The sequence below is a fragment of the Vombatus ursinus genome, unplaced genomic scaffold, assembly GCF_900497805.2.
Source record: "Vombatus ursinus unplaced genomic scaffold, bare-nosed wombat genome assembly UNPS02014816.1, whole genome shotgun sequence".
Taxonomy (NCBI): domain Eukaryota; kingdom Metazoa; phylum Chordata; class Mammalia; order Diprotodontia; family Vombatidae; genus Vombatus; species Vombatus ursinus.
Window position 1 is genome coordinate 23,724,875 of NW_020954594.1, and position 15,053 is coordinate 23,739,927.

At 39.4% G+C, this 15,053-nt stretch overlaps 1 long non-coding RNA gene across 3 annotated transcripts in view; it reads right to left on the reverse strand.

The window, feature by feature from the left end:
• Positions 1 to 10,558: 10,558 nt before the first annotated feature.
• Positions 10,559 to 15,053, reverse strand: part of LOC114023008 — a 48,722-nt gene continuing 44,227 nt past the window's right edge. For 2 of the 3 annotated variants that reach the window (XR_003566733.1, XR_003566734.1), the window contains exons 3-5: positions 14,491 to 14,618; positions 13,804 to 13,899; positions 10,576 to 10,612 (exon numbers count right to left, since the gene is read on the reverse strand). This is a non-coding gene — a long non-coding RNA (uncharacterized LOC114023008). Of the gene's footprint in view, positions 11,252 to 13,803; positions 13,900 to 14,490; positions 14,619 to 15,053 lie in introns of all 3 variants that reach the window. The other variant, XR_003566735.1, reaches the window with a different exon arrangement.

Genomic DNA, 15,053 nt, shown 5'->3' on the forward strand with positions numbered 1-15,053 from the left:
TGAGATAAGATAGGTACAGTACTTTGCCAACCTGAAATCGCTGTAGAAATGCTAGCTAATATTATTATTGTTGTTATTACTAGGTGTTCACCAGAAACCACATTCTGTCTCCTGCCCAAGTTCTCCTTATGCCTGGACTGAATTCCCTCCTTTTCTTGGTCTCTTGAAATGACCAATTCTTACCAGTTTAGCTGCCTTAACTACACATGGAATCTTTCTAGTTATTAAGTTACCCCACCACCTCCTAAATTACTTTTGATGTTTTTCTTTTTACTTATTTGTGTACGTGTTTCCCTCCTATGGAAGTTAAACTCTTTGAGGGCAATCCGTATGACTTTTGTATCGATATCCCCAGTGCCTGGCAGATAGTATGCACAGAATAAATGCTTGTTGATTGGTGTGTGAATTGAATGAATGTCATAAATGCCTAGGCCAGTTATAATCAAAGGTAATATGGTGGGAGAAGTAGAGACGATTTATTTCTGTCTGTGTGAATCAAGACAGTGGCACCTGAGCTTTATCTGAAAAATTGGGAAGAATTCCAAAAGGCACAAAAGAAGGGTTAGCTATTCCAGGCTTGGGGGATGGTGTGAGTGAAGCCACAGATAGAGGAAAGAATGATGGAAGCTTAGATAAGTGTGAGGATTCCAACTTGGCTGGAACATGGGGTTCACAAAAGGAAAGAGGGCCAGATAAGGCTTGAAAGGTAGACCAGAGCCATACTGTGGATAGTCTTGAAAGCCAAACCAAGGAGTTTGGACTTTATTACTTAATCCACAGGGAAGCTGTGTAAACAAAAGTTAGGTTGATCCAGCTTATTCCTAAGACCTTCAGTAGACAACGATAATGTTAGACAGAAAACTGCATTAACTCTTTCAGGTCATTCATTCATTCAGCATCAGTAGTGAGTATCACTACATCTAAGGCATTGTGTTAGGCAATCTATGAATTTAAAAGATGAACATTACTAGAGCTCTGCCTTCATGAAGCATGTATTTTATAATCCTTTAATAAAGGTCTGCTTCAGTAAATGAAATAATTCTCTTTGGGTTGTGACTGATTAGTGAAAATGCAAGATTGTGAAAACACAAAAAGCAACATTGTAGGGGGCAGTTCTGAATAAACAATGTTATAAATGGCTGGTTTGTTCATGTTACCATAGTGTTTTGCAATATCACAGCAGGATGTGGTTATGATATATTAATCATATTATTATACAATGAAGTTGTTTGGAAAAAATTGTTTGAAAATCCAAAGTATATCTACTATTTTTCCCAAAAAACTTAGGCATTGAGAAACTCTGGCTCTATACTTATTTTTTTTTACTTATGAATTTGTATTAGTAAATTACTGTACTTGTACATGATTTATCCAAATGTGGCACTATACTTATGAAAGCACCTACTGGTCACTGAAAGCTACTTTATGAATACGATGTGGTATTTATTTTATGTGTCAGGCAGGAATTTTTTCAGGTAAAAAAAAGGAGTTTTTTTTTTAAGAAGACTTTGAATTAGACCAAGATAATATAACCATAATTAATAAAAAGTTTAGCTTGCATTGAATAATTCAATTTAACAAGTGTTTTTAAAATGCCTACTATGGGCCAAGTATTGTGCTAAGCTAAGGGAGACAACACAAAAAAGGAAACTTTCCCTGCCCTCAAAGAGTTTTCATTCTACTGGTGAGAAACAATCTATACAAATAGATATAAATAGCATGCAAATTAATTCAAAGTAATTTTGGAGGATTCAGGAGAGACTGCTAACAATGGTGGGAAGAGATCAGGACAGGCCTCCTGGAGATGGTACCTGGGCTGAGTCTGAAAGGAAGTCAGGGATTCTAAGAGGTAAGACTTAGGGGTAAATGGATGACAGGGGTGAAGTAAGGGGGTGTGAGGGGCACAGCCCGAGCAAAAGTACAGGGGTGGAAGAAAAAATATTGTGCCCAGAGAAGAGCTAACAGGTGGACATGTCAGGAACACAGAATTTGTGAAGGGGACCAGGGAGAAATAAATCTAGAAAGACAGGTTGGCATCAGCTGTGAAGAGCTTTAAGTGCCAAGGAAAGGAATTTATATTTTTCCTTGAAGTAATAAAGATACCCTGAAGGTTCTTTTGCAGGGGTGTGACATAGTCAACCTCATGCATTAGAAGTATTAATTTGGAAGGAAGATGTAAGGAAGATGGATTGAAGAGAAGAGAAACCAAAAGCTGAGGAACCAATTTGAACTCATTTTTTGTTCAGCCATTTTTTTAGTCCTGTCTGACTCTTCATGACCCCATTTGGAGTTTTCTTGGCAAAGATAGTGGAGTGGTTTGCCATTTCCTTCTCCCTCTCATTTTGCAGATGAGGAACTGAGCAAACAGGGTTAAGTGACTTGCTCAGGGTCACACAACTAGTAAGTATCCGAGGCTAGATTTAAACTCACAAAGATAGTCTTCCTGAATCCAGGCCCAGCACTCTATCCACTGTGCCACCTAGCTGCCCAATTTTAATTCAGATCTTCCTTAGTTAAAATACAGCCTCAGATACTTACTAACTATGCGACCCTGGGCAAGTCACTTAGCATCTCTTTGCCTCAGTTTCCTCATCTGTCAAATGGGGATAGTAATAGCACCTGCTTTGAAGGGTTGTTGTGAGGATTAATGAGATAATAATTGTAAAGCACTTAGCACAGTGCCTGGTATATAGTAAGCACTACATAAATCTTAGCTATTGTTGTTGCTGTTGTTGTTGTTAAAATAGTTATATTGCACTAGGCCAGAAGTGATGAGGAGGCCTAAGGCAGAGGCTGCGTGAGTCTGGAAAAGGAGATGGATACGCTTAGATAGTTGGTGAGCCAAAGACAGGATTGTCAGTGTAAACATTTTACACCTCCAAAATTGGCAAAGCTGCAAATCTAGTGTTGATTTATAATCTTGTTGATTGTCTAGGCTTAAGAAAGTGATGAAAAACATGTTAATGATTAAGATTAAATTTAAAAGTATGTCAGGTGGCCAGTTAAACATTTGCTAGCACAGGGCTCCTCATAAGCCTTGATCTCATCGCCCATAAGTATTTCACCTCCATGATGAGAAACTCTGAAAATCCTTTCTATCGCCATGACCTTCCCACACTACCATACAGGATTATAGATCATAGAGACCTCAGAGGTCATCTGGTCATTTTACAGATAAGGAAATGTGATGTACCCAAGATCACATACCACCTTTCCTTGGGCCTTCTGCCGTCTAAACCATCTCTTTGTCCTCACCACAGCCTCCGGAGAGTACACCCCAGCTTTCAGCCCATCACCCCCGTTCTAACTTAACTTTCCTCCCTTTGAAATCTTACTGAGATAGTGAACCAGCCTTCTATTGCTGCACATCCCTTTCCAAATCCCAACCATGGGATTATTACCATCATCTGATTCTTCTATTACTCACAAGCTACTGAACCCTTCTGGGGGAAATCGGGCCACCCTGTTGCCTGGGTCAACAACAAATTGTGTTATCTAATCTGAACTAGGCCCTTCCTGCTACACAGCAATCATTTCACTCTTCCCTGATTGACTCCCTTGGAGACTTCCTTCAGAAGCTAATCAAAATCTTTTCTTCTTTCTTTGCCACTGACATCAGCCTCTCACTTGTTCTTCTCAGGGAAGACCCTACCTCATATTTTAAAAACAAAATTTTCCCCTATCCCACATCTCAAAACAAAACAAAGCAAAACACTCAAAAGCACCCCCCATGCTCTCCTTCCTGCTCCAGTCTCAGTAGAAAAGATGATCCTCTTTGCCAAGGGAATCCTTCCGTTAGGGTCCACTACCATTCCTCCAGGAATTTTCCCTTTGATCATTATTGTTCAGTCGTGTCCAACTCTCTGTGACCCCATTTGGGGTTTACTTGGCAGAGGTACTGGAGTGGTTTGCCATTTCCTTCTCCAGCTCATTTTACAGATAAGGAAACTGAGGCAAACAGGGTTAAGCAACCTGCCCAGAGTCACACAGCTAGTAAGTGTCTGAGGCCAAATTTGAACTCAGGAAGTCTTCCTGACTGCCCCACCTAGCTGCCCCTCTCTCTAAGCTTCTGTCTGACTTTATCTACTGGTTACTTCTCTGTTGCCTACAAACATGCCTCCACTTGACTCTGCTGAGCCTGCAAGCTATTGTCCTATATTGCTCTTCCCCTTCACAACCAAATTCATAGAGGAAAAAAAAAAAGGCTGTACTCACTACCTTCCTTTCTTCATAGCCTCCTCTCTTTTTAACCCTTTGCAATCAGACTTTTAAACCCACTCTTCAATTAAAACTGCTGTCATTGGCTCCTCTCAGTCCAAGCTTTCTTGACCTGTGACATATGACACTAATAACCAACTAATAACCTCCTCTATATGTTCTGCTCCCTCTGCTCTTGTGGCACACATCTCTCTTAATTATCTTCCTGCCTCTCAGACAGATCCTGTTCCTTGCTGGATTATCACTTATACCCCCTCACCTAAGGCTTTGTCTTGGGCTTTCTCCAATTTTCTTCCTAAATCAGAGATTCTTAACCTTCAGGCCTATGGATAGATTTCAGAAGGTTCATGACTCTAGATAGGGAAAAAATTGCATCTTTATTTTCATTAACCTCTAACTGAAATTTAGCATTTCCTCCCATTATGAATTTTTTTAAAAGGCTCTGAGATGAGAAGGGGATTGTAGACTTCTCCAGAGATCCATGACACACAAAAAAGGTTAGGGACCCCAGCTCTAAGCTCTCTCTTGGTGATATCTACCCATGGGTTAAATTGTCATCTCTAGGCAGATGACTCTCCAATCTGTCTTTCCTGAGCTTCCGTATCACCAGCTAACTGCCTGTGGATGTCCCATAGGCATCTCAAATTCATCATGTTCAGAACTTCCCTGTTTCTGTTGAGGGAACCACCACCCATCCAAACACCCAGGTTTGCAGCCTTTGATTCATCTTCTACTTTTCAGCCTCCCTCAGCTCCGCCACTCTCATCCTAACCAAGTGCTGTGGATTCTAGATTATTTTTATTACGATCTCTTATGGCACCCACAGGATTGCCCAGACACTAGTGATTCCCTCATTAAATGTTAAATAAAGGCAAGGAGAATGATTGAGTGATTTTCAGTTTCCATTGAGCTTTCTATTATGAGATGCCTATCTCTCCAGAAACCAAGCAGATGGACAAATACATTAGGTGAAAAACAAATATTTGCCTAGGAAGTAAAGTCTTCCCTCCAAAGTTCTCTAATTTGCAAAGCTATATCTCATAAGGTTTAAAGCAAGCAGATTTCTTAGTGCATATATTCATTTTAGAATCCCCAGGCTTGGGACCAATAGGGAAAATTTTAGATGGAAAGGCGTTTCTTTCTATACATGAAAAATTGACTGAAATGAACTATGCAAATCTTTCATCTGCTAGCAGCCTCACTTATTCTACCAGGTAAATGATGATAAGCTGCCACTTTCCTTCCTCCAGCAGAATATTTTGACCTTGCTCATGAACTTTTGGTAATCCATCCCAGAAAGATGCTATAGAAGTCAGCATATATACAATTTAAATAAACTTATCTGACTCCATTCACAGAGTCACTGAATCTCAGAATTGGAAGGGGCCCTACATGAACATATGGTAAGAACTGAATAAATAGTTGTTGATTAATTGATTGATTAAGGTAGAAATATACAGTACAGTGAAAAAAATAGTAAAGGAGAAAGAACGCATAGGAAAGGAAAAAGTAGACATGGGGAATGCTATCCTAATTCTATGTTCCAATAGGACAGAGACTAAATCATACACATCTTAGCAGAACCTTAAGAAGCAATTTTTGCACCTGGGATGGGATGGTGGCCAAACCTGGAGTAGAGCCCAAGGATAGGAGAATATCCTTAGTCAGACATGAGAAGGCTTCTATAATGCTAAAGGGGAAAGAAAGCATGGAATAGAAGGAGCCCCTTCATGGTGACTAGGTGGGCGGAAGAGGAAGCACAGATGTTTTAAGTATCCCTCTGCCTCAAGGGTATTTCACACACTCAGTTCATGCAGCAACAGATTAAAATGCAACTGGGAAATATTGGACAAAATACCCCCAAAATAGATAATATTTTATTTTAAAACTAAGTCAATAGGCAGGCCTGAGGAATCCTTATTTACAGATAAGTGACTCCTGTTTTTGAATCTGACACCACTGCTCTACTTTGCCTGCCCTAGGACAAAACTCTGGTGTCCCAGACTCAGTCGTGTCTTTGAATTGCTTTATTCCCCACAGTACCTGGCACAAAGTTTTGCACATAGTAATTGGTAAATGAATATTTACTGAAAGAATGAATGGCCAAGTGAAGGAACACTGACCTTCTAAAAACTTAAAGCTGAAACAGGGTACTTCCAGAGTGGGATTAGACCTTCCTAGGAAGCAAATATTTAAGATAGACAGTCTTACTCACAGGATTATGAGTGAGCAGCAAAGTCACCCTGGAGTTCAGGGTGAACAGTCACTTCTTAAACTGTCACTTGCCAACCCTCTACACACACACACACACACACACACACACACACACACACACACACACACACGACTGGACAAGAAGCAGTCAGGTAAGCTGCCCCATTTGGCCAAAGTTTTTGACTCCCCATGCGGTAGGGCCATCTGCCAGGCCCCACGCTCACAGAGGCCTAGACTGAAGCAAGAGCCTCTAAAGTCATCTGTAAAGAAATAATTTAATGTGAGATTGAGACCAGGAAGGGAAAATTAACTCGGCATTCCTTCCTCCTGGACTCCTGGGATCTGTCAAAGGCAGAGCTTCAAGTGAAAACGCACAGATAAAATAAAGAACTTGTGTCTGGGAAAGAGCCTTTTCTTCTTTGTTCTTTGCTGTCAAGGAGGTAAAGCTGTGTGGGCTTTTTTATTTTTATTATCCCCCTCAAGAAGTTCACAATATGATTGGCAAAGTATCAGGAATAACAAGATAAAACAGTGATGTAAATGCCGCAGAAACAGTAGATCTTTTGTGATGACCTTGCCTAAGAAGGCTTGCAGTCAAGAGAAAAGATGGAATTTGGGCTTTCATGCTGAGCCCTCTCACACGTAAAATTTACAATATCCTTCCTATCGGAAATGTTTAAATAGCTTCCCCTACAGGTATTTACAATCTGCCTCAACACTTGGCTGACTCCTGGCAATTTTCTGCTCTCATTCTCATTAAATACTTAAAGAGAAACCCCAGGGAAGCATTTTGACTACCACATTGAATTACAACAAGGGATAAATCACTAAAGAAATATTTTAGTGTCCAAAACGCAATAAAAAGGATCATTATTCCTGACAAATACATAATGAAGAGAGGAGACTGACAATGACTCAGAAAATTCAAAGAGCTCTCTGGAGGTCAATCGAGCCTATCCCTCTGGGTAAGACTGTACTTTAAGCCAACCCGGATAGATGCTTGGGCCTTAAAAACCTCCAGAGACTGAATGATCTCTCTTGCTAATGGTGCTCTATTTTTCTCACAACCCCCTTCCTCAACAAGTCCTTCCTGATATCTAACCTAAATCTCTCTGAGTAGAATTTAACCTCCCTCCCACTTGGTCTGAGATCAGTAGAGATCTGAAAAACCAAGCTGCTTAGAGCTACTACACCATGTGTTTGGAGGAAAGGGACAGGAATGACTGGGGTAGCTGTGGGGTACCTCGGTCTCCCCCTCGAGCAGTCTCTGAAACCCTGGGACAAGCATCTGGAAGCCAATCTTCCTCAAGAGTTCTTCCAAGCTGTGAACTGGTCTATGCCCAGGCAAATAGAAGATCCCTGGAATGATCCCACTTCCATTTCTTATTCCAAGCATCTGCTAAAGTCAATCTAGCTCCTGAGGTTTTAGGCCAAAGACACAGGACAGTGTCTATCACATAGTAAGGACTTAACAATTGGGTGTTGACTGATTTAAGGGCATTCATATTTTTCACTAGTTGGCTAGATGATCAAAAAACCATATGTACAAATGGATTTAATTTAATAATGTACTATCTAATTATAAAATTAGTGATCTTTGGCTTTACAGTTACTGATTTAGTTAAGCTTGTCAGCATGAAATCTACTGGTAGTGGCAACGGCCAAATAGTTATTTAGTCCCTACTAGCCCACTAGTTCCTGTAGACTAGCTAATTATATTTTTTTTTAATAGCTAAGATTATTAGATGGGCCATACCTCAGGATCAGATGGATGGCCTTAGGATAACTGGGGGGTAGGGGAAGGGAAGGAGCAGGGTTTGTTTCATGAACTGGATAACTATCAACAAACTGAATATTTCCATACAAAAAGTCCATTTGTTCTTCAATACTAGTCTTCCTGACCCCATTTGGGGTTTTCTTGGCAAAGATACTGAAGGAATTTGCCATTTCCATCTCTAGCGCATTTTACAGACGGGAAAACTGAGGCAAACAGGGTTAAAAGACTTACCCAGGGTCACACAGCTAGTAAGTATCTAAGGTTGGATTTCGACTCAGGAAGACTCATCTTCCTGACTCCAGGCCTGGTATCACTGTGCCTCACCTAGCTACCCACAAAAAGGCCTATTTTCATGTCAGTGAAAATAGACATCTATACACAGCCAGTTCCTTTTAATATGGATTAAATTTAACATAAGCAACATTACCCTGCTTGTCTATGCCCTGCCAATACCATTCTGATTTTCTCTGTATATTTGTAAGGGTTTGATAGCTGAGCATAATTGATACTCTTTTTTACTCTTTTCCTTAAAAAAATAAATTGTCTGAACTTTACAAACAGCAACAATCATTTTCACATACAAAAAAGAATAGAAAAAGAGGACTGTATATGAAACAATGAGTCTCTATTATGCTTGGTTTTTTTTAAGGCTATAATAAATTCAATGTATTAGTATCAAAGTTGGTCTAGCTTGTCTGCTTTCCCCTCTAAACGTCCTTCTGTTCTCTTCTGTGTGTTTTTAAATACTTCAATGACCTTCTTTTTTCTCTTTTCTTATTGTTTTGGCATCACCAACCCCCCTCAAGCCCAGATCACCCCACCCCATACAATTTTGAAATCTTTCCTCGTAGCACATAGGCATAGTTCAGCAAAACAAATCTGCACGTTGGCCGTGTCTAAAAATTTATGTCTCCTTCTCGCCTCTAGTTCATTATTTCTCTGTCAGGAGGTGGGTAGCACACTTGGTTGGCTGGATTTTAAGCTACATTATTTCTCTACCCAAAACTTCATCCCTATCCTCCCAGTAATAATAACAACAATTCACATTAACAAATTACTTCATAGTCTTTACAAAAAAATTTTCCCCAAAGAACAATGGTAGAGCAATTATTATTATTCCCATTTTAGGGCTTAAGAATGAAATGAATGAGTGAAAATGCATTTTTTAAACTATTTATTTATTTATTTATTTTTAGTTTTCAACATTCACTTCCATGAGATTTTGAGTTTTAAATTTTCTTCCCCTTCTTCCCCACCTCCCTCCCCAAGATAGCATGCAATCTGATATAAGCTCTACTTATGCATTCCTATTAAGCATATTTTCCCATTAGTCATGATGTAAAGAAGAATTAGAAGCAATGGGAGGAACCATGAGAAAAAAAGAATCAAAACAAAACAACAAAAGAAAAGGTGAGCAAATAGCATGCTTCCATCTGCATTCAGACTCCATAGTTCCTTCTCCAGACGTGGATAGCTTTTTCCATAGTGAATCTTTTGGAGCTGTCTTAGATTCTTGTATTGCTGAGAAGAGCTAAGTCTATCAAAGTCAGTCTGTGTGTGGCTGTTGCTGTATACAATGTTCTCCTGGTTTTGCTCACTTCACTCAGCATCAGTTCATGTAAGTCTTTCCAGGTTTTTCTGAAGTCCACCTGTTCATCATTTCTTATAGCACAACAACATTTCATTACATTCATATACCACAACTTGTTAAGCCATTCTGCAATAGATGGGCATTCGCTCAATTTCCAATTCCTGGCCACCACAAAAAAAGCTGCTATAAATATTTTTGTACGTGTGGGTCCTTTTCCCATTTTTATGACTTCTTTGGGGTACAGACCTAGAAGTGGTATTGTTAGGTCAAAGGGTATGCACAGTTTTAAAGCCGTTTGGGCATAGTTCCAAAGTGCTCTGCAGAACGGTTGGATCAGTTCATAACAAGGCATTAGTGTTCCAATTTTCCCATATCTTCTCCAACATTTATCATTTTCCTGTTTTGTCATGTTAGCCAATCTGATAAGTGTGATGTGGTACCTCAGAGTCATTTTAATTTGCATTTCTCTAATCAATAGTGATATAGAGCATTTTTTCATATGACTATAGATAGCTTTAATTTCTTCCTCTGAAAACTGCCTGTTCAAATCTTTTGACCATTTATTAATAGGGGAATGACTTGTATTCTTATAAATTCAACTCAGTTTTCTATATATTTTAGAACTGAGGCCTTTATCAGAGGCACTGGCTATAAAAATTGTTTCTCAGCTTTCTGCTTCCCTTCTAATCTTGGTTGCATTGGCTTTGTTTGTGCAAAAGCTTTTCAATTTAATGTAATAAAAGTCATTCATTTTGCATTTCATAATGTTCTCTACTCTTGTTTGGCCATAAATTCTTCTCTTCTCCATAAATCTGATAGGTAGAAAATGCCTTTGTTAAGAGCTTACTTAATATGTTCCAAACACTTAGCTAAGTACCAAGAATATAAGAATAAAATCAGACAGTCCCTGGTCTTAGGAAATTCCTATTCTAGGGGAGATAACATATAAAACAAAGTTCATCTGTAGAGTACATGGAAAAGCCCAGGAGTCCTTAGGTTAAATCGGTAGGTCATATGACAATACTAGGTGTCTGTAGTAAGTGGAGGTAGGATAGATAGTAAGGCATAGAAAACCTTAGGAAGCAGTGGCAGGGGAAGTGGGAAGGTATGGTGGGCCTCTATGTCAAATGAAGGAATAGAATTGGTGTTTCCCATTTCATCTGAGTCTTGTGAGCTCTAGGATGGATACTAGAAAGAAACTAGGGTTCTGAGGTTAAATGACTCAGCATAGGGTTCATAAGAATCAGAGCTAAAATTTAAACCCAAGACTCCAAATCCCAAAACACTTTCCACTATAACATCTTACCTCCCAAAGGTACCGATGCTTTTGGTGCTAGAATCTCAGGAACTAGTACAGACCTCGGAAGACATCTAGTCCAATCTGTATCTGAATAATTCTCTCAACTCCATCCCCATCAAGCAGTCACCCAAACTTTGTCTGAAGACTTCTCCTAAGAGGCAAGCCATCACTTCCCTAGACAACCTGTTCTCCAACTGTTAGGAAGAGAATCTGTACATCTAGCCTAAATCTGCTTCTGCCCCTTCCACTCCTAGTTCTGCCTTCTGATAATAAATAGAAGTCTACCTTTATGCAGATGGCTCTCAGATGTATGTCTCCATGCCCAGTCTCTCCCTAGTTTTTTCATTTCTGCATTAGCTGGATGATGAAAATTAATTGATATGTCTAGCCAGATGTATCAACATTTCCAACACTCAATTCTTCATACAGTGTCCCAAAACTTCTAGTGCAGATTTAAGCTATTACATTAAGACTTTGGGGATACTCTGTGTTACTCCCAATACACAAAACTCCTACTCCACCCCCTGACTTTTCTATTTTGTTGCTACTGCCATCATCAACCATCCTAGTTATACAAATAAAAACTGTGAATTTGTCTTTGACTTTTCCTTCTCTTTTACCTCCCATGTATAATCAGGTGGCACATGTTACCTCTATAACCTCTCATCAGTCCCTTCCTTTCTATTCCCACTGAAATACAGATGGAGAATCACTGAATCAATGAGTTGGAAAGGAATTTGGAGGCCATCTAGTCCAATCTATGCCTGACCAAGGATCCCATCTATAGAATCCCATACCAAAAGTCATCTAGCTTCTGGCTGAACATCTCTTGTGAGGGGAAACTCATTACCTTCTAAGGCCACCCATTCTAATCCTATGTCCCTTATTTTTTTTTCTTACATCAAGGCTAAATCAACTTCTCTACAACTTCTACCTGTGTCTATAGCACTTAATAAACTAAAAAGCACCTCAATCTCCCACACAGTCATGAGCTCCCTGTATGACTCTCATGAGAGTGGTAGAAAGAGTCATAAAGATCTAGGTTCAAGTCCTGGTTTTTCCCATTGCTCTTGTCCTTCAGGGCACCAAACAAACAAGTCTAATCCATCTATCTGATAGTCCTGTGCTTAAAAACAGCCATCAACAACCCCTTCAGTCTCATATCTGCCCTCTCCAATACTTCTCTTCTTCAGGCTAATAATCCCTAGTTCCTTCAACTGATCCTTGTATGCTATGATCTCAAGGCTTTTCGCCATCTTGGTTACCTTTCTCTGCACAAATTCCAACTTACAATGTCCTTCATAAAATGGGGCACCCAAAGTTGAATACAAGGCTCTACATGTGGATGGATCATGGTAGCATTTATTGGCCCTACCATTTTCTTACCCCTGGCCATTATACTTCTCAAAATACAGGCTAAGACTGCATTAGCTCTGATGGATACCATTTCACATTGACTTATATTAAGCTTGTGAGCCACTAAAACCCTAAGATCTTTTTTAGATCAACTGCTCCCTAACCATACTTCCTCCATCTTATACTTGGAAAGTTTTTTTTTTAACTTAAGGGTAAGACTTTCTATTTGTCTCTATTGAATTTCATCTTATTTTATTTGATTCATTCTGGTATTTTACACTTTTTAGATCCTGACTCTATCCAATATGTTAGCTAGCTCCCAGGGCTATGCATCATCTTCAAATATAATATGCATGATCTTTATGTTTTTAACCAAGTCAGTTAATAAAACTCTTATACAAAGCCAAGCACAGAACCTTATGGAATCTTCCTAGAGTTGACATCAGACATTCAAGGACAACCTTTTGGTTTCCACCATTCAATCAGTCCAAAATTCAACTAACTCTTTTATTGTCTGCCCCATAAATTTCTCTGTCTTGTCTACAAGAATAATATGAGGGACTATCAAATGCTTTTATAAAATCTAAGTTAAATTATACAGCATTTCTCTGATCTTCCATTCTAGTAGTCCTTTCAAAAAAAGGAAATTAGATTATTCTGTAGGATTCATTCTTGATTAAGTCATGCCGGCTTTTTGTAATCACTGCTTCCTTTTCTAGATGTTCACTAACCATACTTTAACTAATACATTCTAGAATTTTGCCAGGAATAAAAATCAAGCTCACTGTCCTAGAGGCTATAGTTTTGATTCTCTTCCTCTTCAAAAAAAAATAGGACAATGTTTTCTCTTCTCTAGTATCAACATGCCTCTTATTATTCAATTATTCTTATTATTTAATTACGCATGATCATGACGTTGGCTTGAAATAATATTCTCCATTTTCAGTATCCTAGAATGAAATTTGTCCTCTCCTACTTATATCAAGGGCAACTAGATATTCTTTCATGACTTCTCCTGGGTTTAAACTCCCTACAAGCCATTTTTGTTCTATTCTTTCTGGGCCAAAGTATATTCCCGGGGTGGGGAACCTTCAGCCTCGAGGCCACATGTGGCCTCGAGGCTGCAGGTTCCCCACCCCTTATATACTCTTTTTGACAAAGAAAACAGAAGTGAAGCAAAGGATTTCCCAGCCCTCCTGAGCTGAACTTCCCCTATAAATTTTCAGCCCAGGGGATTCTACCTGTCCTTTCTGACTTTTAAATTTGCTCTCCCAAAATCTAGAGTGCATTTCAGACTACACTCAGCTTGTCTCTCCCTCTTTATTACAAATTTAAGTGGTTGCTTACCTCCAAGTTTCCCATCATTTCTATTTTAACAACTAGTTCTTCTTTGTGAGTGAGAATTAGGTCCAGAATAATGGTTCTCCTCATTGATTCCTCTGCCTTTTGAAGCATAAAATTATAATTATGACAAGTCAAAAATTAGTAGTTAATCTACTTTTGGAACAGAAAGAGAACTTCACCAGCTGGATAGTTGGTTTTAGGCAGCTGGAGTATGACATTGGGCAGGGCTCCAGCAGGGGGAGTCCAACAATAGCCCCTTCCTTCATGTCTCCATAGATCCTCTGTCTTCATAGCATCACTTTTACCTTTAGTGGTTCTCAGCAGTAGTTTTAGGTCACTACTTTCTAATGTGGCCCTTTCTGGTATCATGCTTCACTCAGCCTATAGCTCACACAGTTCTCCATGTCTTCTGGAAAATGGTACTCATCAACTCTCTCAGATAACCAGTTCTCCATTTCCAGAAATCCTGACTCTCTACATCCCAGTCCAAAACATAGTTTTGCTTCCATTTCCAAAGTCTTCTCTTGTGCTATGATTCCTATAGACCTAGGCCTCCACACATAAGCTGTCTCTCAAGGGTCAAGAGCATCTTCCCAGTGCCTCCCACAAATTGGTCTTTATTCCAAATTCCACACTGGCCCAGGGTGGCTTTCCACAGCCACTTAGCACCTAATCATGCCTGTCTCCTACCTGAAGGAGTATTTCCCCTAGCTCCAGTCAGAAGAGTATCTTGATGTCTTTGTCCATTGTCTCTCAATCCACCAAGATTCTTCCTGGGGCAGCAGTGTGTAATTATTCAAAATTTCCAGGGCTGAGTCCTGAAATAGCCAAGAAAGAGGAGGAGAAGTCACTCACAACCCCCCAGAATTCGCATATGTGGAGAAAGATATAGATTACTTACACATCACTTCATGGAACACTTGGTTATTTCTCCTTGCAATGCTCACAACAAACACCTTACAATAAAGATAGTTGTGGGTCATGAATCAACACATTTCAGAAGATGAAGAAATTTTTAAAATCCACAAAGAACTTGGCAAGACCCTTGATAGTATATGAATTCACAAAGGGTACAAAGGAGAACTGTGAAAACTATGTTGAAAAATATGGTTTAAGATTGAGAAGTGAAACAGGCCAAAGGCTTATATACTATTCAGAAACCTCAACCCATATATTAACCAGCACATATTTTCCTCAATAAGAAAGTTAGAATGTGACAGATGTGACAAGCACAGAAATATATCACTACCACC